Genomic DNA, 23,699 nt, shown 5'->3' with positions numbered 1-23,699 from the left:
GATGAACTTATTAATAAGAAAATAAATAACACTTCTTGGTACAATCTTGCTGGTATCATGCCATGCTTAAATCGTTTTGTTTTGTTTAGCTTTTGTGGCAGAGATTACTAAGAAACACCAAATATAACATAAAGGCGTTTATGACAATTCATAATAATATGATCATCAAACAGATCTAAAACTTAAAATGGTATATCAAATCGTTTTGGTATATCTTTTATAACATAGTTGAGAGTCATTTGTTGAAACAAAAAAACACTTGTTTTTGCCTATTCATGTATTTTTAAATATGTATAACATAGTATTTAAAAAGATAAAATAAATATGTATACTGGTGTATAACATAGTATAGTATAACATGAATTAAACTTTTTTTTTAAAAGGTTTTAGTAAAAATCTTCTTGTGCTCAAAATAATGTAATGAATGACAAAAATGAGGATGGAGGAATCGAATGAAAGCTTTTTTATACATTGGAATACTTGATCACTCGAGCGTCACTTCATAGCGTCATCAGCAGCGCTCAAAGGATCTGCCCTCATGTTGTTGCAGTTTGTTTATTTAAGAAATTCATAATAAATAATAATAAAGCAAGATACCCTGTTGAAATATGTGTAATGTGTGGTTTATATAAACTGCAAAGGTAAAGTACACTTTAAAACAGATTGTGACCGATGTGAAGGGGGAGGAGAATGTATACGTGCGTCACGTTTAGTCAATAAAACACTTCCGCATAGGATACACCTGTGTATCCTCGCTCATGACTCCTCTGAAAGCCTCCTCACTCCTCGATCCTCGCCTCCTCGCGGTGCAATTAGAGAATTGAGATGTCCTTCAAGATGGCTGAGCTCGATCGGTTTCCGGGTCATAGGATGGAGGACAGAGGAACGAGGAGACGAGGAGGGATATTGAGAAGCACCCTATGTTTCCCCAATTCCGACTCGGTTTGAGAGTGCCAATTTCACCGCCACGTCAGCAGTTGCGCATCACCTCTGTTTTTTCCCTCCCTTCCGCGAAGAACCTAAAAAATGTTCTACCGAGATTTGAACTCGGATCGCTGGATTCAAAGCCCAGAGTGCTAACCATTACACCATGGAACCAACACACCCTCCCAGCTGTCTGTCTGAGAGGCAGATAGCGATGAGGCTAGGTGGAATCAGGTAGCCTAAAGGAGGCGGGCGTGGTTCCTCTGCCGAAACCCGAGATTGAACCAGGGACCTTTAGATCTTCAGTCTAACACTCTCCCAACTGAGCTATTTCGGCCAGAAACTCGTGCTGTTTAGCCTGGCAAATGAAGGTCCCACCGAGATTTGAATTCGGATCACTGGATTCAGAGCCCAGAGTGCTAACCCTTACACCATGGAACCTCGGCGTGTGTCAACTTTTCCCATGAGGTGCAGAGATTTAAGTCATTCAGTCCAGAAGCGCGATAGCAAGGAGCAAAAGAAGCCTTTGCCTTTTAAGCCCATGTTTCCCCAATTCCGACTCGGTTTGAGAGTGCCAATTTCACCGCTACGTCAGCAGTTGCGCATCACCTCTGTTTTTCCCCTCCCTTCCGCAAAGATCCTAAAAAGGTTCCACCGAGATTTGAACTCGGATCGCTGGATTCAAAGCCCAGAGTGCTAACCATTACACCATGAAACCAAAACACCCTGCTAACTGGCTGTCTGAGAGGTGGAATAAGGTAGAGTAAAAGAGGCAGAGGTTGTTCCTCTGCCGAAACCCGGGATTGAACCAGGGACCTTTAGATCTTCAGTCTAACGCTCTCCCAACTGAGCTATTTCGGCCAGGTACTTGTGTGGTTTAGCCAGCATGGATGTATGGGAGACCGCCCGTCATTTTCGAGAAGAGCAGAACGAAGGTCACAGAGAGAAAATGAGTGGCCCGTACGGGGATCGAACCCGCGACCTTGGGGTTATTAGCACCACGCTCTAACCAACTGAGCTAACCGGCCTCTCTCTGGCACATTTTATCCCCAATTGCTCAGAAATATCCTGGTTGCCCTAATCAGGCTGAAGAGATTAAAAGCAAAGCCTAATAATGGGCTCGTCCGGGATTTGAACCCGGGACCTCTCGCACCCTAAGCGAGAATCATACCCCTAGACCAACGAGCCGAAACATACATCCTCCGTGCTGCTGTCGGGCCGCAAACATTTCAGCTTCCATGGCTTAAAGCGCAATTTTCTTATTAAATCAACAATTAAAAGGTAGCCGGTGCAAAGTTTCCAGCACAGAGGAAATGGGGCCTCTTTTTTTGTGGTCATTGGAAATCACGCTGCAGGACCTGCACACGAATAATGAGAAGCTTACTTACAGGAGCCTGGTCTGCAACACTGGACCCAGTTGATGTTGCAGGAGCAGAGGCAGCACTTGGCTGGACAGAAGGCTGTGGAGGAGACTGCAGAGGAGGCTGAGCAGGGCGCAGAGGAGGAGACTGCAGAGGAGGCTGGGCAGGGCGCAGAGGAGGAGACTGCAGAGGAGGCTGGGCAGGGTGCACAGGAGGAGACTGCAGAGGAGGCTGGGCAGGGTGCAGAGGAGGAGACTGCAGAGGAGGTTGGGCAGGGCGCTGCAGTCCTGTGGGTGGCTGTAGTGAGGATGGTCCTGGTGCAAAAGGACAGGGGTTGAAAGCCTTGCTGGAAAGATGGGAGATGCTCTTTCCAGTGGACAGGAAGCTCTGCAGGCGACTGGGACACCTGGCCAGGGGTCCACAATGCTGGAGGAGCAGGATAAGGGGCAGGAGCAGGGGCAGTAGCACGAGCCAGGGCAGGGGCAGGGCCTCTCGAGCCTGCAGTGGCTGGAGCGTAAAAAAACACAACAAAATTATCTTATTGTTTTAGACTTTCACTGCATGACTTTCTCAGCTCTGCTGGACAGCTACTGCGATTACAAGGTTTACTGCAAAGCATGTATGATTAGTAGAGAGATGACATGATGATGAAAAGATGGAAGGAAGCAGTGAAAATCATCCTGTTTTTCATCCAAGCACCATTAGAAGAAATACAAGAAGAAAAAAAGATGGGATCAGCCAAGTGTGAAGCGAAGCAGACCAAACACTACAACAGCCACTTATTCCAAGGGGAGTGTGAGATGACAATTATTGTGTAAGATTTACATACCTTGAGGAAGTTGTTACTCAGCTTGCGAGGCTACAGTTGCCATCTCCAGGTCATCTTCCTCCTCAAAAAAATCCGTAGCAGCAGAGTCTGTAAAATAACATAAAACACTAAGCACATGTCACCAACACACTTGTATGCGTTAAGTGATACTCACCACATGTAAAGAGCTGTCTCCGGGCTGCGGACTCAGACGCAGGATGTACACGTGGTCCTGCAGCTGTTGAACACGTATTTTCGTTAGACATATATACTGCATAATATATAATGTAATGATTTTAAAGCTTGCAAATCACTTACAGGGTTTGGCTGGAGCCAAAATCTTCTGTGCCAGCTGTGAAGCAAATAAATGCTTCCCCCGCGCCAACAGGGCCTTCACATTGGTCGCCAGCAGTGGCCTGTTCTTAGTGGCAGTAGGTGGAGGAGGAACAGACACAGTGGCAGTGGGCACAGCAGCAGTGAGGACAGATGCAGTGGGCACAGTGGTGGTGGGCACGTGGGCTGGAGCCTGCCTCTTCAGCACGTATGCTTTGAAAAGGGCCATATTGGTGTTAGGCCTGGTCTTTGCCTTCTTCAGGTAGGTGATGAGAGCCTGGGCCTCCTTGCTTGGGTCCTCATACACCTCCTTCATTGACCTACCCTTAAAATCCCCAAACTCCACCATCAGACATCCAGAGTCTCCTGTCCTCTGGGCCTCCTGCAGCATGGCCTGTTTTATATGATACACCACCACAGCCTCGCCTACCTCCCTGATCTGCGAGGTGTATCTGAGGAACAGGTGTTTGTTGTCCGACAGCGGGTTGTCCCTCTCCTCCTCCCCCAAAATGCTGCTGACCAGATAGCAGGCATACCCCAGTGAGTTCTCCAGCAGCCACAGGAACCTCTGACCCTGGTGTTTCCCAAACTGGATCTTGCAGTGAGCCAGAACCAGGAACTGGTCTCCAGGATTCCCTCCATTCTGCCTCACAAAGGCAGTGGCCTCAGCCAGGACCTCCTCCTTACACCTGGCCTTCCCTGCCAACACGATCTTCCTCCTATTGGCCTCCTCAGTTGGCCCCATAAGGAGTCGACCCTCAGAGGTTCTTCGTAAAACCGGGTATGCATACATAATCTGAAAGGACACAGGCATAAACAGAACGTTACATAGCTGTCATATTCCAACTGAAAGTATTTTACTACAGAATTTCTTTTTAATGTAATTAATTATTATAATATTATAATAATTAATGATTATTATTATTATGAGCATAAGCATTATTGTTTTTATACAACTGTGAATCACTTTGAATTGCCTTGTGTACAAATTGTAAATAGTGTGATGAACTAATTAATAAGAAAATAAATAACACTTCTTGGTACAATCTTGCTGGTATCATGCCATGCTTAACTCTCTGGGGTCGAGAAACGCGCCGGCGCGTTTTGCTGTTTTTTTTCCACATAGCAGCAACATAGACTTAAAATACTCCGTCATTTTTGGTCATATAAATAAAATCAACACATGATTATAAACTATAGAGGGTCTTCTTTTTTTTGTGTACACTCACATTAACATCAAAACCGTGTGCTTTTGTAAAATGAAGAAAATAAACAGGGTGTGCTTTCTGCCTCTCTGTCTCCGTTAAAAAAAATTCTGGTGCACGTCTCTAAACTTAAACAAAGCTCAGCGAATACTATTCACACAAGCACGAGCAATATATCTTTATTATCATTTAAGTTTGTACTTTTAAAATATCTAATTCAAAACTAAAATAAATATTCTCTGTTTATGTAATCTATTAAAAAAGAGAGAGGTGTCAGCCGATCTCATTATCGTTCTCTTAGCTCATTATTCTGCTAATCTGACACGCCCACGGAGAGCGCGTGTGGTATTCAAACGCAAATGATCTGAAGCAACACATGCAAAGTGTCAACGCCCCTCATAAACGCGATGACACAACAAATGTAATCATCAGATTAATGTACCCTATTTCTTCTTGCGAGGCTGTGTGAGGAATAATCCTGGGACATTTACCTCAGAACATGTACTGTTTTTTTTTCATTTCGAGGAGCAACGGATCCATCTGATAAGTAAGTTTTTTTTTATTATTGTTCTAATCGCGATATCATAGTGTATGTAAACCGCAAAAAGACTGTTTAAATATGAATCGCGTCTGTGTGTGAATGAATGAACTGAACAGTTTTTACCAAACCCTATTGCTATACTGAGATGAGTGAAAATCGACTGAAATATGTTGAAATAACGTTAAAATGTCTTTGTATTAGCAACGTATTAAACTGCAAATTAATATGTATGCCCTAATATAGGCTCATAAAAACAAAAAACGACATGCCTATGTTACAGACGAAATATGAAAGACAACATTTCGTCGACTAGTTTTGGATAGATTATTAACTGTTTACTGTAAACTAGACTACTGCCACATTGAATAAGCTTTTGTTCACCAATTTCTGCTCAAATGTTATATATTAGGCTATGTTTGTTTTGTCAGAAATAAAGTCATCAACTAGGATGCTATTATAGTCTTTGTTCCAATGTAGGCTTTATTCAAACTAATGAATCCTTAACTTTGAAATATGTATGATAAAATGTATACTTTAGTTTTTACAAAGAAATATGAAATATCCATCTGAGAAGTAAGTTTTTTTATTAGTGTTCTAATTGCGATATCATAGTGTATGTAAACTGCAAAAAGACTGTTTAAATATGAATCGCGTCTGTGTGTGAATGAATGAACTGAACAGTTTTTACCAAACCCTATTGCTATACTGAGATGAGTGAAAATCGACTGAAATATGTTGAAATAACGTTAAAATGTCTTTGTATTAGCAACATATTAAACTGCAAATTAATATTTATATGCCCTAATATAGGCTATCATAAAAACAACAAACGATATGCCTATGTTACAGAAGAAATATGAAAGACAACATTTCGTTGACTAGTTTTTGGATAGATTATTAACTGTTTACTGTAGCCTAAACTATAGACTACTGCCACATTGAATAAGCTTTTGTTCACCAATTTCTGCTCAAATGTTAAATATATTAGGCTATGTTTGTTTTGTCAAAAATAAAGTCATCAACTAGGATGCTATTATAGTGTTTGTTCCAATGTAGGCTTTATTCAAACTAATGAATCCTTAACTTTGAAATATGTATGATAAAATGTATACTTTAGTTTTTACAAAGAAATATTACACTTGAAATATTGTTATTTTAATTGTTGCTGTAATTGTAACCTTTTTAATAAAATAGCAAATAATATATTTACAAGGTAGATGTAAACAAAATCTTAAAAGGTCAATATAAGCCTTCTCTTCAAATTATTTGTATTGTGTTTTATTAGTGACAAATTTGGGGAGAGGATACATATCCAAAACTTTCTGAAAATACAGTATGAGAATTAACTACACAATTACTAGAGATGTTCACATTGGATATTATACAATTTGCAAGCAAAAATACAAGTGGAAAAATACTATTTTTTTATAGATTTTTCCAACTGTGAACCAATTTTGTAGTATATATACACATTTCTTTTCTTGTGTCCTTGTATTCTTTCTTGTGGCTCAGTGACACACCTGTGAAAAGCTCATTATGCAGGCTCATTAAGCAGGTCTTTTGTCTTCACAGGTGTGAATCAGACCATTATACATGAGTCACGCCCATTTCGCATATTGCCTTTCCAAACAAAAAGTGTTTTACTAAATTTAAATCAATGTGTTGTTTTATGTGAATGATTTGGAAGGATGATTTTCAGATCATTTTGAAGCAAAAATCCTAGGCGAGAACATCCATTAGTCAAAAGTCTTGTGGACACATATTTAGTATGTGTTTTGTGGCCTTATTTCAGAGATTTTAAGTTTTAGTTTTTTCAATAACCATGCATAAACAATATTCTCTCAAAAATACAAACATGTACATACATCTTGCTAACATATTATGGTAGCCCTGTTTGTGCTATATAGAGTGAATTTACACCTTTGCCATTAACATGTTTATAAATAACTGAAAAAGCACAAATGTTAGAGCATGTCAGAACACCTCCAGGACCCCAAAAACACATAGGACCCCAGAGGGTTAAATCGTTTTGTTTTGTTTAGCTTTTGTGGCAGAGATTACTAAGAAACACCAAATATAACATAAAGGCGTTTATGACAATTCATAATAATATGATCATCAAACAGATCTAAAACTTAAAATGGTATATCAAATCGTTTTGGTATATCTTTTATATCATAGTTGAGAATCATTTGTTGAAACAAAAAAACACTTGTTTTTGCCTATTCATGTCTTTTTAAATATGTATAACATAGTATTTAAAAAGATAACATAAATATGTATACTGGTGTATAACATAGTATAGTATAACATATATGAATTAAACTTTTTTTTTAAAGGTTTTAGTAAAAATCTTCTTGTGCTCAAAATAATGTAATGAATGACAAAAATGAGGATGGAGGAATCGAATGAAAGCTTTTTTATACATTGGAATACTTGATCACTCGAGCGTCACTTCATAGCGTCATCAGCAGCGCTCAAAGGATCTGCCCTCATGTTGTTGCAGTTTGTTTATTTAAGAAATTCATAATAAATAATAATAAAGCAAGATACCCTGTTGAAATATGTGTAATGTGTGGTTTATATAAACTGCAATGGTAAAGTATACTTTAAAACAGATTGTGACCGATGTGAAGGGGGAGGAGAATGTATACGTGCGTCACGTTTAGTCAATAAAACACTTCCGCATAGGATACACCTGTGTATCCTCGCTCATGACTCCTCTGAAAGCCTCCTCACTCCTCGATCCTCGCCTCCTCGCGGTGCAATTAGAGAATTGAGATGTCCTTCAAGATGGCTGAGCTCGATCGGTTTCCGGGTCAAAGGATGGAGGACAGAGGAACGAGGAGACGAGGAGGGATATTGAGAAGCACCCTATGTTTCCCCAATTCCGACTCGGTTTGAGAGTGCCAATTTCACCGCCACGTCAGCAGTTGCGCATCACCTCTGTTTTTTCCCTCCCTTCCGCGAAGAACCTAAAAAATGTTCTACCGAGATTTGAACTCGGATCGCTGGATTCAAAGCCCAGAGTGCTAACCATTACACCATGGAACCAACACACCCTCCCAGCTGTCTGTCTGAGAGGCAGATAGCGATGAGGCTAGGTGGAATCAGGTAGCCTAAAGGAGGCGGGCGTGGTTCCTCTGCCGAAACCCGAGATTGAACCAGGGACCTTTAAATCTTCAGTCTAACACTCTCCCAACTGAGCTATTTCAGCCAGGTACTTGTGCTGTTTAGCCTGGCAAATGAAGGTCCCACCGAGATTTGAATTCGGATCACTGGATTCAGAGCCCAGAGTGCTAACTCTTACACCATGGAACCTCGGCGTGTGTCAACTTTTCCCATGAGGTGCAGAGATTTAAGTCATTCAGTCCAGAAGCGCGATAGCAAGGAGCAAAAGAAGGCTTTGTCTTTTAAGCCCATGTTTCCCCAATTCCGACTCGGTTTGAGAGTGCCAATTTCACCGCCACGTCAGCAGTTGCGCATCACCTCTGTTTTTCCCCTCCCTTCCACAATGATCCTAAAAAGGTTCCACCGAGATTTGAACTCGGATCACTGGATTCAAAGCCCAGAGTGCTAACCATTACACCATGGAACCAAAACACCCTGCTAACTGGCTGTCTGAGAGGTGGAATATGGTAGACTAAAAGAGGCGGAGGTTGTTCCTCTGCCAAAACCCGGGACCTTTAAATCTTCAGTCTAACGCTTTCCCAACTGAGCTATTTCGGCCAGGTACTTGTGTGGTTTAGCCAGCATGGATGTATGGGAGACCGCCCGTCATTTTCGAGAAGAGCAGAACGAAGGTCACAGAGAGAAAATGAGTGGCCCGTACGGGGATCGAACCCGCGACCTTGGCGTTATTAGCACCACGCTCTAACCAACTGAGCTAACCGGCCTCTCTCTGGCACATTTTATCCCCAATTGCTCAGAAATATCCTGGTTGCCCTAATCAGGCTGAAGAGATTAAAAGCAAAGCCTAATAATAGGCTCGTCCGGGATTTGAACCCGGGATCTCTCGCACCCTGAGCGAGAATCATACCCCTAGACCAACGAGCCGAAACATACATCCTCCGTGCTGCTGTCGGGCCGCAAACATTTCAGCTTCCATGGCTTAAAGCGCAATTTTCTTATTAAATCAACAATTAAAAGGTAGCCGGTGCAAAGTTTCCAGCACAGAGGAAATGGGGCCTCTTTTTTTGTGGTCATTGGAAATCACGCTGCAGGACCTGCACACGAATAATGAGAAGCTTACTTACAGGAGCCTGGTCCGCAACACTGGACCCAGTTGATGTTGCAGGAGCAGAGGCAGCACTTGGCTGGACAGAAGGCTGTGGAGGAGACTGCAGAGGAGGCTGAGCAGGGCGCAGAGGAGGAGACTGCAGAGGAGGCTGGGCAGGGCGCAGAGGAGGAGACTGCAGAGGAGGCTGGGCAGGGTGCACAGGAGGAGACTGCAGAGGAGGCTGGGCAGGGTGCAGATGAGGAGACTGCAGAGGAGGCTGGGCAAGGCGCTGCAGTCCTGTGGGTGGCTGTAGTGAGGATAGTCCTGGTGCAAAAGGACAGGGGTTGAAAGCCTTGCTGGAAAGATGGGAGATGCTCTTTCCAGTGGACAGGAAGCTCTGCAGGCGACTGGGACACCTGGCCAGGGGTCCACAATGCTGGAGGAGCAGGATAAGGGGCAGGAGCAGGGGCAGTAGCACGAGCCGGGGCAAGAGCAGGGCCTCTCGAGCCTGCAGTGGCTGGAGAAAAAAAAAAAACTTACCCACTTACAGGGTTTGGCTGGAGACAAAATCTTTTGTGCCAGCTGTGAAGCAAATAAATGCTTCCCCCGCGCCAACAGGGCCTTCACATTGGTCGCCAGCAGTGGGCTGTTCTTAGTGGCAGTAGGTGGAGGAGGAACAGACACAGTGGCAGTGGGCACAGCAACAGTGAGGACAGATGCAGTGGGCACAGTGGCGGTGGGCACGTGGGCTGGAGCCTGCCTCTTCAGCACGTATGCTTTGAAAAGGGCCATATTGGTGTTAGGCCCGGCCTTTACCTTCTTCAGGTAGGTGATGAGAGCCTGGGCCTCCTTGCTTGGGTCCTCATACACCTCCTTTATTGACCTACCCTTAAAATCCCCAAACTCCACCATCAGACACCAAGAGTCTCCTGTCCTCTGGGCCTCCTGCAGCATGGCCTGTTTTTTTCTGATACACCTCTACAGCCTCGCCTACCTCCCTGATCTGCGAGGTGTATCTGAGGAACAGGTGTTTGTTGTCCGACAGCGGGTTGTCCCTCTCCTCCTCCCCCAAAATGCTGCTGACCAGATAGCAGGCATACCACAGTGAGTTCTTCAGCAGCCACAGGAACCTCTGACCCTGGTGTTTCCCAAACTGGATCTTGCAGTGAGCCAGAACCAGGAACTGGTCTCCAGGATTCCCTCCATTCTGCCTCACAAAGGCAGTGGCCTCAGCCAGGACCTCCTCTTTACACCTGGCCCTCCCTGCCAACACGATCTTCCTCCTATTGGCCTCCTCAGTTGGCCCCATAAGGAGTCGACCCTCAGAGGTTCTTCGTAAAACCGGGTATGCATACATAATCTGAAAGGACACAGGCATAAACAGAACGTTACATAGCTGTCATATTCCAACTGAAAGTATTTTACTACAGCATTTTTTTTATGTAATTAATTATTATAATATTATAATAATTAATGATTATTATTATTATGAGCATAAGCATTATTGTTTTTTATACAACTGTGAATCACTTTGAATTGCCTTGTGTACAAATTGTAAATAGTGTGATGAACTAATTAATAAGAAAATAAATAACACTTCTTGGTACAATCTTGCTGGTATCATTTCATGCTTAAATCGTTTTGTTTTGTTTAGCTTTTGTGGCAGAGATTACTAAGAAACACCAAATATAACATAAAGGCGTTTATGACAATTCATAATAATATGATCATCAAACAGATCTAAAACTTAAAATGGTATATCAAATCGTTTTGGTATATCTTTTATAACATAGTTGAGAATCATTTGTTGAAACAAAAAAACACTTGTTTTTGCCTATTCATGTCTTTTTAAATATGTATAACATAGTATTTAAAAAGATAACATAAATATGTATACTGGTGTATAACATAGTATAGTATAACATATATGAATTAAACTTTTTTTTTAAAAGGTTTTAGTAAAAATCTTCTTGTGCTCAAAATAATGTAATGAATGACACAAAAAATACTAAATTAACAACAACAAAAAAATGGTTTAAGGAGGATATAGCTTAATTAGCGGTCGGCTAATTATCTTGACAGTAGTGACATGTTTTTTACTGTATATCATGGTAAAGTTGCAGGTTCACATGTACAGAAGAAAACGTGTGCTATTACACGCTAGCTGGCTTTATTGCCATGTTTAATTGTCTAAAAACAAACACTGTTTATGAATAAATAATGATCGATTATAGAGTCGTGAAGAATAGACTTACCTGTTGCAAAGATTGCAAAGATGACGATAATAACAGTGGTCGCCGATTGGTCAAAAGTAAGCCACAGGAGCAGAGCCAGGAGAGAAACGCGATTGGTCAAAAGTAAGCCACAGGAGAGAAAGGCGATTGGTCAAAAGTAAGCCACAGGAGAGAAACACGATTGGTCAAAAGTAAGCCACAGGAGAGAACGCGATTGGTCAAAAGTAAGCCACAGCAGAGAAACACAATTGGCTCACGTGGGCTTACTTTGGGCTTACTTTGGCTCAATCGGTAGGAAGCAGTAGGCGCAAGCGAGAGGTAGTGGGATCGATGCCTGCATTCTCCAGTGCTGTCCATCCTTTTTACGCCCCACTTCAAGGGGCACTACCTAGATGAGCTCTTGCGGCTCAGTGCTGCCGAAAAAGTTTTTTCGAACGAGGTACTGCACACATTCCTGGCAAAAGCAGGTCCCACCGAGATTTGAACTCGGATTGCTGGATTCAGAGACCAGAGTGCTAACCATTACACCATGGAACCTTGGCGTGTGTCAACTTTTCCCATGAGCAGCAGAGATTTAAGTCATTGAGTCCAGAAGCACGATAGCAAGGATTTAAGTCATTGAGTCCAGAAGCACGATAGCAAGGAGCAAATGAAGCCTTTGCTTTTTAAGCCCATGTTTCCCCAATTCCGACTCAGTTTGAGAGTGCCAATTTCACCGCCACGTCAGCAGTTGCGCATCACTTCGGTTTCTTCCCTCCCTTCCGCAAAGAACCTAAAAAGGTTCCACCGAGATTTGAACTCGGATTTCTGGATTCAAAGCCCAGAGTGCTAATCATTACACCATGGAACCAACACACTCTGCTAGCTGGCTGTCTGAGAGGGAGATAGCGATGAGGCTAGGTGGAATCAGGTAGACTAAAAGAGGCGGACGTGGTTCCTCTGCCGAAACCCGGTATTGAACCAGGGACCTTTAGATCTTCAGTCTAACGCTCTCCCAACTGAGCTATTTCGGCCAGATACTTGTATGGTTTAGCCAGCAGGGATGTCTGGGAGACCGCCCGTCATTTTCGAGAAGAGCAGAGCGAAGGTCCCAGAGAGAAAATGAGTGGCCCGTACGGGGATGAAAACCCGCCACCTTGGCGTTATTAGCACCACGCTCTAAGCAACTGAGCTAACCGGCCTCTCTCTGGCACATTTTATCCCCAATTTCTCACAAATATCCTGGTTGCCCTAATCAGGCTGAAGAGATTAAAAGCAAAGCCTAATAATGGGCTCGTCTGGGATTTGAACCCGGGACCTCTCGCACCCTAAGCGAGAATCATACCCCTAGACCAACGAGCCGAAACATACATCCTCCCTGCTGCTGCCGGGCCGCAAACATTTCAGCTTCCATGGCTTAAAGCGCAATTTTTTGATTAAATCTACTATTAAAAGGTAGCCAGTGCAAAGTTTCCAGCACAGAGGAAAAGCGGCCTCTTTTTTTGTGGTCATTGGAAATCACGCTGCAGGACCTGCACACGAATAATGAGAAGCTTACTTACAGGAGCCTGGTCTGCAACACTGGACCCAGTTGATGTTGCAGGAGCAGAGGCAGCACTTGGCTGGACAGAAGGCTGTGGAGGAAACTGCAGAGGAGGCTGAGCAGGGCGCAGAGGAGGAGACTGCAGAGGAGGCTGGGCAGGGCGCAGAGGAGGAGACTGCAGAGGAGGCTGGGCAGGGCGCAGAGGAGGAGACTGCAGAGGAGGCTGGGCAGGGCGCAGAGGAGGAGACTGCAGAGGAGGCTGGGCAGGGCGCTGCAGTCCTGTGGGTGGCTGTAGTGAGGATGGTCCTGGTGCAAAAGGACAGGGGTTGAAAGCCTTGCTGGAAAGATGGGAGATGCTCTTTCCAGTGGACAGGAAGCTCTGCAGGCGACTGGGACACCTGGCCAGGGGTCCACAATGCTGGAGGAGCAGGATAAGGGGCAGGAGCAGGGGCAGTAGCACGAGCCGGGGCAGGAGCAGGGCCTCTCGAGCCTGCAGTGGCTGGAGAAAAAAGAAAAAACTTACCCACTTACAGGGTATGGCTGGAGACAAAATCTTTTGTGCCAGCTGTGAAGCAAATAATTGCTTCCCCCGCGCCAACAGGGCCTTCACATTGGTCGCCAGCAGTGGGCTGTTCTTAGTGGCAGTAGGTGGAGGAGGAACAGACACAGTGGCAGTGGGCACAGCAGCAGTGAGGACAGATGCAGTGGGCACAGTGGCGGTGGGCACGTGGGCTGGAGCCTGCCTCTTCAGCACGTATGCTTTGAAAAGGGCCATATTGGTGTTAGGCCCGGCCTTTGCCTTCTTCAGGTAGGTGATGAGAGCCTGGGCCTCCTTGCTTGGGTCCTCATACACCTCCATTATTGACCTACCCTTAAAATCCCCAAACTCCACCATCAGACACCAAGAGTCTCCTGTCCTCTGGGCCTCCTGCAGCATGGCCTGTTTTTTTCTAATACACCTCTACAGCCTCGCCTACCTCCCTGATCTGCGAGGTGTATCTGAGGAACAGGTGTTTGTTGTCCGACAGCGGGTTGTCCCTCTCCTCCTCCCCCAAAATGCTGCTGACCAGATAGCAGGCATACCACAGTGAGTTCTTCAGCAGCCACAGGAACCTCTGACCCTGGTGTTTCCCAAACTGGATCTTGCAGTGAGCCAGAACCAGGAACTGGTCTCCAGGATTCCCTCCATTCTGCCTCACAAAGGCAGTGGCCTCAGCCAGGACCTCCTCTTTACACCTGGCCCTCCCTGCCAACACGATCTTCCTCCTATTGGCCTCCTCAGTTGGCCCCATAAGGAGTCGACCCTCAGAGGTTCTTCGTAAAACCGGGTATGCATACATAATCTTAAAGGACACAGGCATAAACAGAACATTACATAGCTGTCATATTCCAACTGAAAGTATTTTACTACAGCATTTCTTTTTTATGTAATTAATTATTATAATATTATAATAATTAATGATTATTATTATTATGAGCATAAGCATTATTGTTTTTTATACAACTGTGAATCACTTTGAATTGCCTTGTGTACAAATTGTAAATAGTGTGATGAACTAATTAATAAGAAAATAAATAACACTTCTTGGTACAATCTTGCTGGTATCATGCCATGCTTAAATTGTTTTGTTTTGTTTAGCTTTTGTGGCAGAGATTACTAAGAAACACCAAATATAACATAAAGGCGTTTATGACAATTCATAATACTATGATCATCAAACAGATCTAAAACTTAAAATGGTATATCAAATCGTTTTGGTATATCTTTTATAACATAGTTGAGAATCATTTGTTGAAACAAAAAAACACTTGTTTTTGCCTATTCATGTCTTTTTAAATATGTATAACATAGTATTTAAAAAGATGACATAAATATGTATACTGGTGTATAACATAGTATAGTATAACATATATGAATTAAACTTTTTTTTTAAAAGGTTTTAGTAAAAATCTTCTTGTGCTCAAAATAATGTAATGAATGACACAAAAAATACTAAATTAACAACAACAAAAAAATGGTTTAAGGAGGATATAGCTTAATTAGCGGTCGGCTAATTATCTTGACAGTAGTGACATGTTTTTTACTGTATATCATGGTAAAGTTGCAGGTTCACATGTACAGAAGAAAACGTGTGCTATTACACGCTAGCTGGCTTTATTGCCATGTTTAATTGTCTAAAAACAAACACTGTTTATGAATAAATAATGATCGATTATAGAGTCGTGAAGAATAGACTTACCTGTTGCAAAGATTGCAAAGATGACGATAATAACAGTGGTCGCCGATTGGTCAAAAGTAAGCCACAGGAGCAGAGCCAGGAGAGAAACGCGATTGGTCAAAAGTAAGCCACAGGAGAGAAAGGCGATTGGTCAAAAGTAAGCCACAGGAGAGAAACACGATTGGTCAAAAGTAAGCCACAGGAGAGAACGCGATTGGTCAAAAGTAAGCCACAGCAGAGAAACACAATTGGCTCACGTGGGCTTACTTTGGGCTTACTTTGGCTCAATCGGTAGGAAGCAGTAGGCGCAAGCGAGAGGTAGTGGGATCGATGCCTGCATTCTCCAGTGCTGTCCATCCTTTTTACGCCCCACTTCAAGGGGCACTACCTAGATGAGCTCTTGCGGCTCAGTGCTGCCGAAAAAGTTTTTTCGAACGAGGTACTGCACACATTCCTGGCAAAAGCAGGTCCCACCGAGATTTGAACTCGGATTGCTGGATTCAGAGACCAGAGTGCTAACCATTACACCATGGAACCTTGGCGTGTGTCAACTTTTCCCATGAGCAGCAGAGATTTAAGTCATTGAGTCCAGAAGCACGATAGCAAGGATTTAAGTCATTGAGTCCAGAAGCACGATAGCAAGGAGCAAATGAAGCCTTTGCTTTTTAAGCCCATGTTTCCCCAATTCCGACTCAGTTTGAGAGTGCCAATTTCACCGCCACGTCAGCAGTTGCGCATCACTTCTGTTTCTTCCCTCCCTTCCGCAAAGAACCTAAAAAGGTTCCACCGAGATTTGAACTCGGATTTCTGGATTCAAAGCCCAGAGTGCTAATCATTACACCATGGAACCAACACACTCTGCTAGCTGGCTGTCTGAGAGGGAGATAGCGATGAGGCTAGGTGGAATCAGGTAGACTAAAAGAGGCGGACGTGGTTCCTCTGCCGAAACCCGGTATTGAACCAGGGACCTTTAGATCTTCAGTCTAACGCTCTCCCAACTGAGCTATTTCGGCCAGATACTTGTATGGTTTAGCCAGCAGGGATGTCTGGGAGACCGCCCGTCATTTTCGAGAAGAGCAGAGCGAAGGTCCCAGAGAGAAAATGAGTGGCCCGTACGGGGATGAAAACCCGCCACCTTGGCGTTATTAGCACCACGCTCTAAGCAACTGAGCTAACCGGCCTCTCTCTGGCACATTTTATCCCCAATTTCTCACAAATATCCTGGTTGCCCTAATCAGGCTGAAGAGATTAAAAGCAAAGCCTAATAATGGGCTCGTCTGGGATTTGAACCCGGGACCTCTCGCACCCTAAGCGAGAATCATACCCCTAGACCAACGAGCCGAAACATACATCCTCCCTGCTGCTGCCGGGCCGCAAACATTTCAGCTTCCATGGCTTAAAGCGCAATTTTTTGATTAAATCTACTATTAAAAGGTAGCCAGTGCAAAGTTTCCAGCACAGAGGAAAAGCGGCCTCTTTTTTTGTGGTCATTGGAAATCACGCTGCAGGACCTGCACACGAATAATGAGAAGCTTACTTACAGGAGCCTGGTCTGCAACACTGGACCCAGTTGATGTTGCAGGAGCAGAGGCAGCACTTGGCTGGACAGAAGGCTGTGGAGGAGACTGCAGAGGAGGCTGAGCAGGGCGCAGAGGAGGAGACTGCAGAGGGGCTGGGCAGGGCGCAGAGGAGGAGACTGCAGAGGAGGCTGGGCAGGCCGCAGAGGAGGAGACTGCAGAGGAGGCTGGGCAGGGCGCTGCAGTCCTGTGGGTGGCTGTAGTGAGGATGGTCCTGGTGCAGAGGGACAGGGGTTGAAGGCCTTGCTGGAAAGATTGGAGTTGCTCTTTCCAGTGGACAGGAAGCTCTGCAGGCGACTGGGACACCTGGCCAGGGGTCCACAATGCTGGAGGAGCAGGATAAGGGGCAGGAGCAAGGGCAGTAGCACGAGCCGGGGCAGGAGCAGGGCCTCTGGAGCCTGCAGTGGCTGGAGAAAAAAGAAAAAACTTACCCACTTACAGGGTTTGGCTGGAGACAAAATCTTTTGTGCCATCTGTGAAGCAAATAAATGCTTCCCCCGCGCCAACAGGGCCTACACATTGGTCGCCAGCAGTGGCCTGTTCTTAGTGGCAGTAGGTGGAGGAGGAACAGACACAGTGGCAGTGGGCACAGCATCAGTGAGGACAGATGCAGTGGGCACAGTGGTGGTGGGCACGTGGGCTGGAGTAATGTATATAATAATGTAATGAATGACACAAAAAAATACTAAATTAACAACAACAAAAAAATGGTTTAAGGAGGATATAGCTTAATTAGCGGTCGGCTAATTATCTTGACAGTAGTGGCATGTTTTTTACTGTATATCATGGTAAAGTTGCAGGTTCACATGTACAGAATAAAACGTGTGCTATTACACGCTAGCTAGCTTTATTGGCATGTTTAATTGTCCAAAAACAAACACTGTTTATGAATGAATAATGATCGATTATACAGTCGTGAAGAATAGACTTACCTGTTGGAAAGATTGCAAAGATGACGATAATAATAGCGGTCGCCGATTGGTCAAAAGTAAGCCACAGGAGCAGAGCCAGGAGAGAAACGCGATTGGTCAAAAGTAAGCCACAGGAGAGAAAGGCGATTGGTCAAAAGTAAGCCACAGGAGAGAAAAACGATTGGTCAAAAGTAAGCCACAGGAGAGAACGCGATTGGTCAAAAGTAAGCCACAGCAGAGAAACACGATTGGCTCACGTGGGCTTACTTTGGGCTTACTTTGGCTCAATCGGTAGGAAGCAGTAGGCGCAAGCGAGAGGTAGTGGGATCGATGCCTGCATTCTCCAGTGCTGTCCATCCTTTTTACGCCCCCCTTCAAGGGGCACTACCTAGATGAGCTCTTGCGGCTCAGTGCTGCCGAAAATGTTTTTTCGAACGAGGTACTGCACACATTCCTGGCAAAAGCAGGTCCCACCGAGATTTGAACTCGGATCGCTGGATTCAGAGCCAAGAGTGCAAACCATTACACCATGGAACCTTGGCGTGTGTCAACTTTTCCCATGAGCAGGAGAGATTTAAGTCATTGAGTCCAAAAGCACGATAGCAAGGAGCAAATGAAGCCTTTGCTTTTTAAGCCCATGTTTCCCCAATTCCGACTCTGTTTGAGATTGCCAATTTCACTGCCACGTCAGCAGTTGCGCATCACCTCTGCTTTTTCCCACCCTTCCGCAAAGAACCTAAAATGGTTCTACCGAGATTGGAACTTGGATCGCTGGATTCAAAGCCCAAAGTGCTAACCATTACACCATGGAACCAACACTTCCTGATAGCTGGCTGTCTGAGAGGCAGATAGCGATGAGGCTAGGTGGAATCAGGTAGACTAAAAGAGGCGGACGTGGACGTCATTGGAAATCACGCTGCAGCACCTGCACACGAATAATGAGAAGCTTAGATACAGGAGCCTGGTCTGCAACACTGGACCCAGTTGATGTTGCAGGAGCAGAGGCAGCACTTGGCTGGACAGAAGGCTGTGGAGGAGACTGCAGAGGAGGCTGAACAGGGCGCAGAGGAGGAGACTGCAGAGGAGGCTGGGCAGGGCGCAGAGGAGAAGACTGCAGAGGAGGCTGGGCAGGGCGCAGAGGAGGAGACTGCAGAGGAGGCTGGGCAGGGCGCAGAGGAGGAGACTGCAGAGGAGGCTGGGCAGGGCGCTGCAGTCCTGTGGGTGGCTGTAGTGAGGATGGTCCTGGTGCAGAGGGACAGGGGTTGAAGGCCTTGCTGGAAAGATGGAAGTTGCTCTTTCCAGTGGACAGGAAGCTCTGCAGGCGACTGGGACACCTGGCCAGGGGTCCACAATGCTGGAGGAGCAGGATAAGGGGCAGGAGCAGGGGCAGTAGCACGAGCCGGGGCAGGAGCAGGGCCTCTCGAGCCTGCAGTGGCTGGAGCGTAAAAAAACACAACAAAATTATCTTATTGTTTTAGACTTTCACTGCATGACTTTCTCAGCTCTGCTGGACAGCTACTGCGATTACAAGGTTTACTGCAAAGCATGTATGATTAGTAGAGAGATGACAAGATGATGAAAAGATGGAAGGAAGCAGTGAAAATCATCCTGTTTTTCATCCAAGCACCATTAGAAGAAATACAAGAAGAAAAAAAGATGGGATCAGCCAAGTGTGAAGCGAAGCAGACCAAACACAACAACAGCCACTTATTCCAAGGGGAGTAAGGGAACCCAGGCTGTTCGTGGTATTTTGCCCATTCATTTAAGTTGCCATTGTCAGCACCGACACTTCGAGGTCCGCGTGCTCGAAATGGACGACACGAGCTGCTTATTCAGCGGTGCCGTGTCACTTTTCCAAAATCGCATATAAAGTGGCCGAGATTAGCATATATTACCATAGGCTCTCTGTGGACACCTCTGGGGGTGCCATTGCACCGCGTGGGAGTCCACCAAGTGCTTTTGGGGTCCGCCAACTACCTACTCTTCACCATAGTCCTCCTCAGTACCACGAAGTGCCTATTTTGACCCCTAACCACCTATTTTCTTCTTCATTGCCACGAAGTGCCTATGGGGTCCCCTAACCACCTAAACTTCACCATAGTCTTCCTCAGTGCCACGAAGTGCCTATTTTGACCCCTAACCACCTATTTTCTTCTTCATTGCCACGAAGTGCCTATGGGGTCCCCTAACCACCTAAACTTCACCGTAGTCTTCCTCAGTACCACGAAGTGCCTATTTTGACCCCTAACCACCTATTTTCTTCTCCATTGCCACGAAGTGCCTATGAGGTCCCCTAACCACCTAAACTTCACCGTAGTCTTCCTCAGTACCACAAAGTGCCTATTTTGACCCCTAACCACCTGTTTTTTGTCTCAAGTCACTGTGTCTCTAACTCTGAGCCGAAAAGTCACAGGGCCTCGAAATTCGGCGTGAGGGTAGCCCAGCGGGCCCCGGGGCGAGATCCTTAGTTTCAAGGTTCTACGTGGTTCCCAAGTGTGCGTTTCGGCGGTTCGGCCTGATCCACACATGGTTCAGCTTTCTCCATCCCCCAGGGTCTTTCTGGGCCCCAGTGACAGCAGGCAGATCAAGTTTGGGGCCGCCAGGGCCCCCGGGGGCCGAACGGCAAAGCGTCCCACGTACAACTTATCCCATTGATTTTCATAGGTGTTCTGTGGACATTGGGCCACAAGTGGTTTTTTTGTGTGACTAGACGCTCCCCTCTCTGTGTGCCTTCCGGGGCCGAGTGACGCAGCTTTCCAAGAAGTTTCGGGCCCCTAGCACCTCCAGGGGCCGAATGAGGTTCAGTGACACGTGCAACTTATTCAATGCGATTTCACAGGTACTTGGTGGACGGTGGTCCGATCGGCCCGAAATTGACACGTACGTCCCGTCACGGGCCCCTGGGACGGGTTCTAGAGTTCTGCGTCCCTCTGACCTTTTTTCGCGCTAATTGGCCACCAATAGCCCCATGGAACAAGTTGCACGTGAGACGTCAAAAAAACAGGGGCCAAAAGGGGTCGAAAGGCACGGCGGTGGTCCGGGGGCCCCGGGTTCTAGATCACGGGTTTGGTGGTTCTAAATCGGTTCCGAGTATGTGTTTCAGCAAAACGGTTCGAAGGAAACGCCCGATCGGCCCGAAACTGACGTATGCGTCCCGTCACGGGCCCCTGGGACGGGTTCTAGAGTTCCGCGTCCAGAGCTGCTCGTTTGGCCAAAAAACACCCCCTTGACCTGGAAGCGCCTGTGAAGTTTGAACTGAACAAGTTGCATGTGGGAGGCCGAAAACACAGGGGTCGAAAGGTCGAACCGCCTCCAAATTCGCCGCCCTGGTAGTCGAGGGGCCCCCGGTTCTAGATCCCAGATCGCAGGGTTCTAGATCGGTTCCAAGTGTATCGTTTTTTTGTGCAAAAATCTCCTCACTTTTGGTTCTACAGAGCATATGTCTTTCTGTGTGTGCAAGAGGGCTGCCATTCATTGGACCATGTGCTCGGTGAAGGGTGGAAAGAAAGGTCCGATCGGCCCGAAACCGACGTATGCATCCCGTCACGGGGCCCTGGGACGGGTTCTAGAGTTCCGAGTCCCTCTGACCTTTTTTCGCACTAATTGGCCACCAACAGCCCCATGGAATAAGTTGCACGTGGGACGTCAAATAAACAGGGGCCAAAAGGGGTCGAAAGGTCGCAGCGGCCCCAAATTCGGCACGACGGTTGTCCGGGGGCCCCCGGTTCTAGATCACGGGTTTGGTGGTTCTAGATCGGTTCTAAGTATGTGTTTCAGCAAAACGGTTCGAAGGAAACGCCCGACCGGCCCGAAACAGACATATGCGTCCCTTCACGGGCCCCGGGGACGGGTTCTAGAGTTCCGTGCCCAAAACTGCTCGTTTGGCCGAAAAAAGCCCCCCTTGACCTGGAAGCGCCTGTGAAGTTTAAACTGAATAAGTTGCACGTGGGAGGGCGGAAATACAGGGGTCGAAAGGTCGCACCGCCTCCAAATTCGCCGCCCTGGTAGTCGAGGGGCCCCCGGTTCTAGATCCCGGATCGCAGGGTTCTAGATCGGTTCCAAGCGTATCATTTTTTAGTGCAAAAATCTCCTCACTTTGGTTCTACTGAGCATATGTCTTTCTGTGTGTGCAAGAGGGCTGCCATTAATTGGGCCATGTGCTCGGTGAAGGGTGGACAGAAAGGTCCGATCGCCCCGAAACTGACGTATGCGTCCCGTCACGGGCCCCTGGGGCGGGTTCTAGAGTTCCGTGTCCCTCTGACCTTTTTTCACGCTAATTAGCCAGCAACAGCCCCATGGAATAAGTTGCACGTGGGACGTCAAAAAAACAGGGGCCAAAAGGGGTCGAAAGGTCGCAGTGGCCCCAAATTCGGCGCGGCGGTGGTCCGGGGGCCCCCGGTTCTAGATCACGGATTTGGTGGTTCTAGATCGGTTCTAAGTATGTGTTTCAGCCAAACGGTTTGAAGGAAACGCCCGATCGGCCCGAAACCGACACACGCGTCTCGTCACGGGCCCCGGGGATGGGTTCTAGAGTTCTGCGTCCCTCTGACCTTTTTTGGCGCAAATTGGCCACCAACAGCCCAGTGGAATAAGTTGCACGTGGGACGTCAAAAAAACAGGGGCCAAAAGGGGTCGAAAGGTCGCTGCGACCCCAAACTCGACACGGCGGTGGTCCGGGGGCCCACGGTTCTAGATCCCGGGTCACAGGGTTCTAGATCGGTTCCGAGTGTGTTTTCAGTTTGACCCTTCAAGAGGGAATGCCAGTCTATGAGCTGACTATGAGTGCAAGTGGCCTTTGAAGAGAAACTTGAACAAATTTGGAAAAAAAATTAGCTCTGAGTTCCAGAGACTCGTCCTCCTGATATGTCGTTCGGGGGGCCGAGGGGGCCCGGCACGCAGTGTTTGGGGCCCGTGGAACCTCCGGGGGCCGAACAGGGGCCACTGACACGTGTGACTTATCCCATTCATTTTCACAAGTGTTTGGTGGACGTGTGACAGAAAGGTCCGATCGGCCCGAAACTGACGTATGCGTCCCGTCACGGGCCCCTGGGACGGGTTCTAGAGTTCCGCGTCCCTCTGACCTTTTTTGGCGCAAATTGGCCACCAACAGCCCAGTGGAATAAGTTGCACGTGGGACGTCAAAAAAACAGGGGCCAAAAGGGGTCGGAAGGTCGCTGCGACCCCAAACTCGACACGGCGGTGGTCCGGGGGCCCACGGTTCTAGATCCCGGGTCGCAGGGTTCTAGATCGGTTCCGAGTGTGTTTTCGGTTTGACCCTTCAAGAGGGAATGTCAGTCTATGAGCTCACTATGAGTGCAAGTGACCTTTGAAGAGAAACTTGAACAAGGGTTGAAAAAAAATTAGCCCTGAGTTCTAGAGACCCGTCCTCCTGATATGTCGTTCGGGGGCCCGAGGGGGCCCGGCACGCAGTGTTTGGGGCCCGTGGGACCTCCGGGGGCCGAACAGGGGCCACTGACACGTGCGACTTATCCCATTCATTTTCACAGGTGTTTGGTGGCCGTGTGACAGAAAGGTCCGATCGGCCCGAAACTGACGTATGCGTCCCGTCACGGGCCCCTGGGACGGGTTCTAGAGTTCCGCGTCCCTCTGACCATTTTTCACGCTAATTGGCCACCAACAGCCCCATAGAATAAGTTGCACGTGGGACGTCAAAAAAACAGGGGCCAAAAGGGGTCGAAAGGTCGCAGCGGCCCCAAATTCGGCACGGCGGGGGCCCCCTAGATCGCGGATTTGGTGGTTCTAGATCGGTTCTAAGTATGTGTTTCAGCCAAACGGTTCGAAGGAAACGCCCGATCGGCCCGAAACCGACATATGCGTCCCTTCA

At 46.6% G+C, this 23,699-nt stretch overlaps 16 non-coding genes across 16 annotated transcripts; all 16 read right to left on the bottom strand.

Annotated features, from left to right (window-relative positions):
* Window positions 1-1,188: 1,188 nt before the first annotated feature.
* On the bottom strand, window positions 1,189-1,261 carry trnaf-gaa (transfer RNA phenylalanine (anticodon GAA)). Its single transcript has one exon. It is a non-coding gene; the product is annotated as a tRNA-Phe (tRNA).
* Window positions 1,262-1,570: 309 nt separating this feature from the next.
* trnaq-uug (transfer RNA glutamine (anticodon UUG)) lies at window positions 1,571-1,642 on the bottom strand. Its single transcript has one exon. It is a non-coding gene; the product is annotated as a tRNA-Gln (tRNA).
* A 70-nt stretch (window positions 1,643-1,712) lies between these two features.
* trnaf-gaa (transfer RNA phenylalanine (anticodon GAA)) lies at window positions 1,713-1,785 on the bottom strand. The gene has a single exon. It is a non-coding gene; the product is annotated as a tRNA-Phe (tRNA).
* Window positions 1,786-1,878: 93 nt separating this feature from the next.
* Window positions 1,879-1,952, bottom strand: trnai-aau (transfer RNA isoleucine (anticodon AAU)). Its single transcript has one exon. It is a non-coding gene; the product is annotated as a tRNA-Ile (tRNA).
* Window positions 1,953-2,040: 88 nt separating this feature from the next.
* Window positions 2,041-2,112, bottom strand: trnap-agg (transfer RNA proline (anticodon AGG)). The gene has a single exon. It is a non-coding gene; the product is annotated as a tRNA-Pro (tRNA).
* A 6,586-nt stretch (window positions 2,113-8,698) lies between these two features.
* Window positions 8,699-8,770, bottom strand: trnaq-uug (transfer RNA glutamine (anticodon UUG)). The gene has a single exon. It is a non-coding gene; the product is annotated as a tRNA-Gln (tRNA).
* Window positions 8,771-8,994: 224 nt separating this feature from the next.
* trnai-aau (transfer RNA isoleucine (anticodon AAU)) lies at window positions 8,995-9,068 on the bottom strand. Its single transcript has one exon. It is a non-coding gene; the product is annotated as a tRNA-Ile (tRNA).
* An 88-nt stretch (window positions 9,069-9,156) lies between these two features.
* trnap-agg (transfer RNA proline (anticodon AGG)) lies at window positions 9,157-9,228 on the bottom strand. Its single transcript has one exon. It is a non-coding gene; the product is annotated as a tRNA-Pro (tRNA).
* Window positions 9,229-12,090: 2,862 nt separating this feature from the next.
* Window positions 12,091-12,162, bottom strand: trnaq-cug (transfer RNA glutamine (anticodon CUG)). Its single transcript has one exon. It is a non-coding gene; the product is annotated as a tRNA-Gln (tRNA).
* A 241-nt stretch (window positions 12,163-12,403) lies between these two features.
* trnaq-uug (transfer RNA glutamine (anticodon UUG)) lies at window positions 12,404-12,475 on the bottom strand. The gene has a single exon. It is a non-coding gene; the product is annotated as a tRNA-Gln (tRNA).
* Window positions 12,476-12,565: 90 nt separating this feature from the next.
* trnaf-gaa (transfer RNA phenylalanine (anticodon GAA)) lies at window positions 12,566-12,638 on the bottom strand. The gene has a single exon. It is a non-coding gene; the product is annotated as a tRNA-Phe (tRNA).
* Window positions 12,639-12,894: 256 nt separating this feature from the next.
* Window positions 12,895-12,966, bottom strand: trnap-agg (transfer RNA proline (anticodon AGG)). The gene has a single exon. It is a non-coding gene; the product is annotated as a tRNA-Pro (tRNA).
* A 2,865-nt stretch (window positions 12,967-15,831) lies between these two features.
* Window positions 15,832-15,903, bottom strand: trnaq-cug (transfer RNA glutamine (anticodon CUG)). Its single transcript has one exon. It is a non-coding gene; the product is annotated as a tRNA-Gln (tRNA).
* A 241-nt stretch (window positions 15,904-16,144) lies between these two features.
* Window positions 16,145-16,216, bottom strand: trnaq-uug (transfer RNA glutamine (anticodon UUG)). Its single transcript has one exon. It is a non-coding gene; the product is annotated as a tRNA-Gln (tRNA).
* Window positions 16,217-16,306: 90 nt separating this feature from the next.
* On the bottom strand, window positions 16,307-16,379 carry trnaf-gaa (transfer RNA phenylalanine (anticodon GAA)). Its single transcript has one exon. It is a non-coding gene; the product is annotated as a tRNA-Phe (tRNA).
* A 256-nt stretch (window positions 16,380-16,635) lies between these two features.
* Window positions 16,636-16,707, bottom strand: trnap-agg (transfer RNA proline (anticodon AGG)). The gene has a single exon. It is a non-coding gene; the product is annotated as a tRNA-Pro (tRNA).
* Window positions 16,708-23,699: the final 6,992 nt, after the last annotated feature.

This window comes from Siphateles boraxobius, unplaced genomic scaffold (genome assembly GCF_051911475.1).
Source record: "Siphateles boraxobius isolate OS27281-9 unplaced genomic scaffold, OSU_SipBor_1 19, whole genome shotgun sequence".
Classification (NCBI taxonomy): domain Eukaryota; kingdom Metazoa; phylum Chordata; class Actinopteri; order Cypriniformes; family Leuciscidae; genus Siphateles; species Siphateles boraxobius.
Note: the sequence above shows the minus strand (reverse complement) of the source record. Positions and strands in the feature narration are given on the sequence as shown.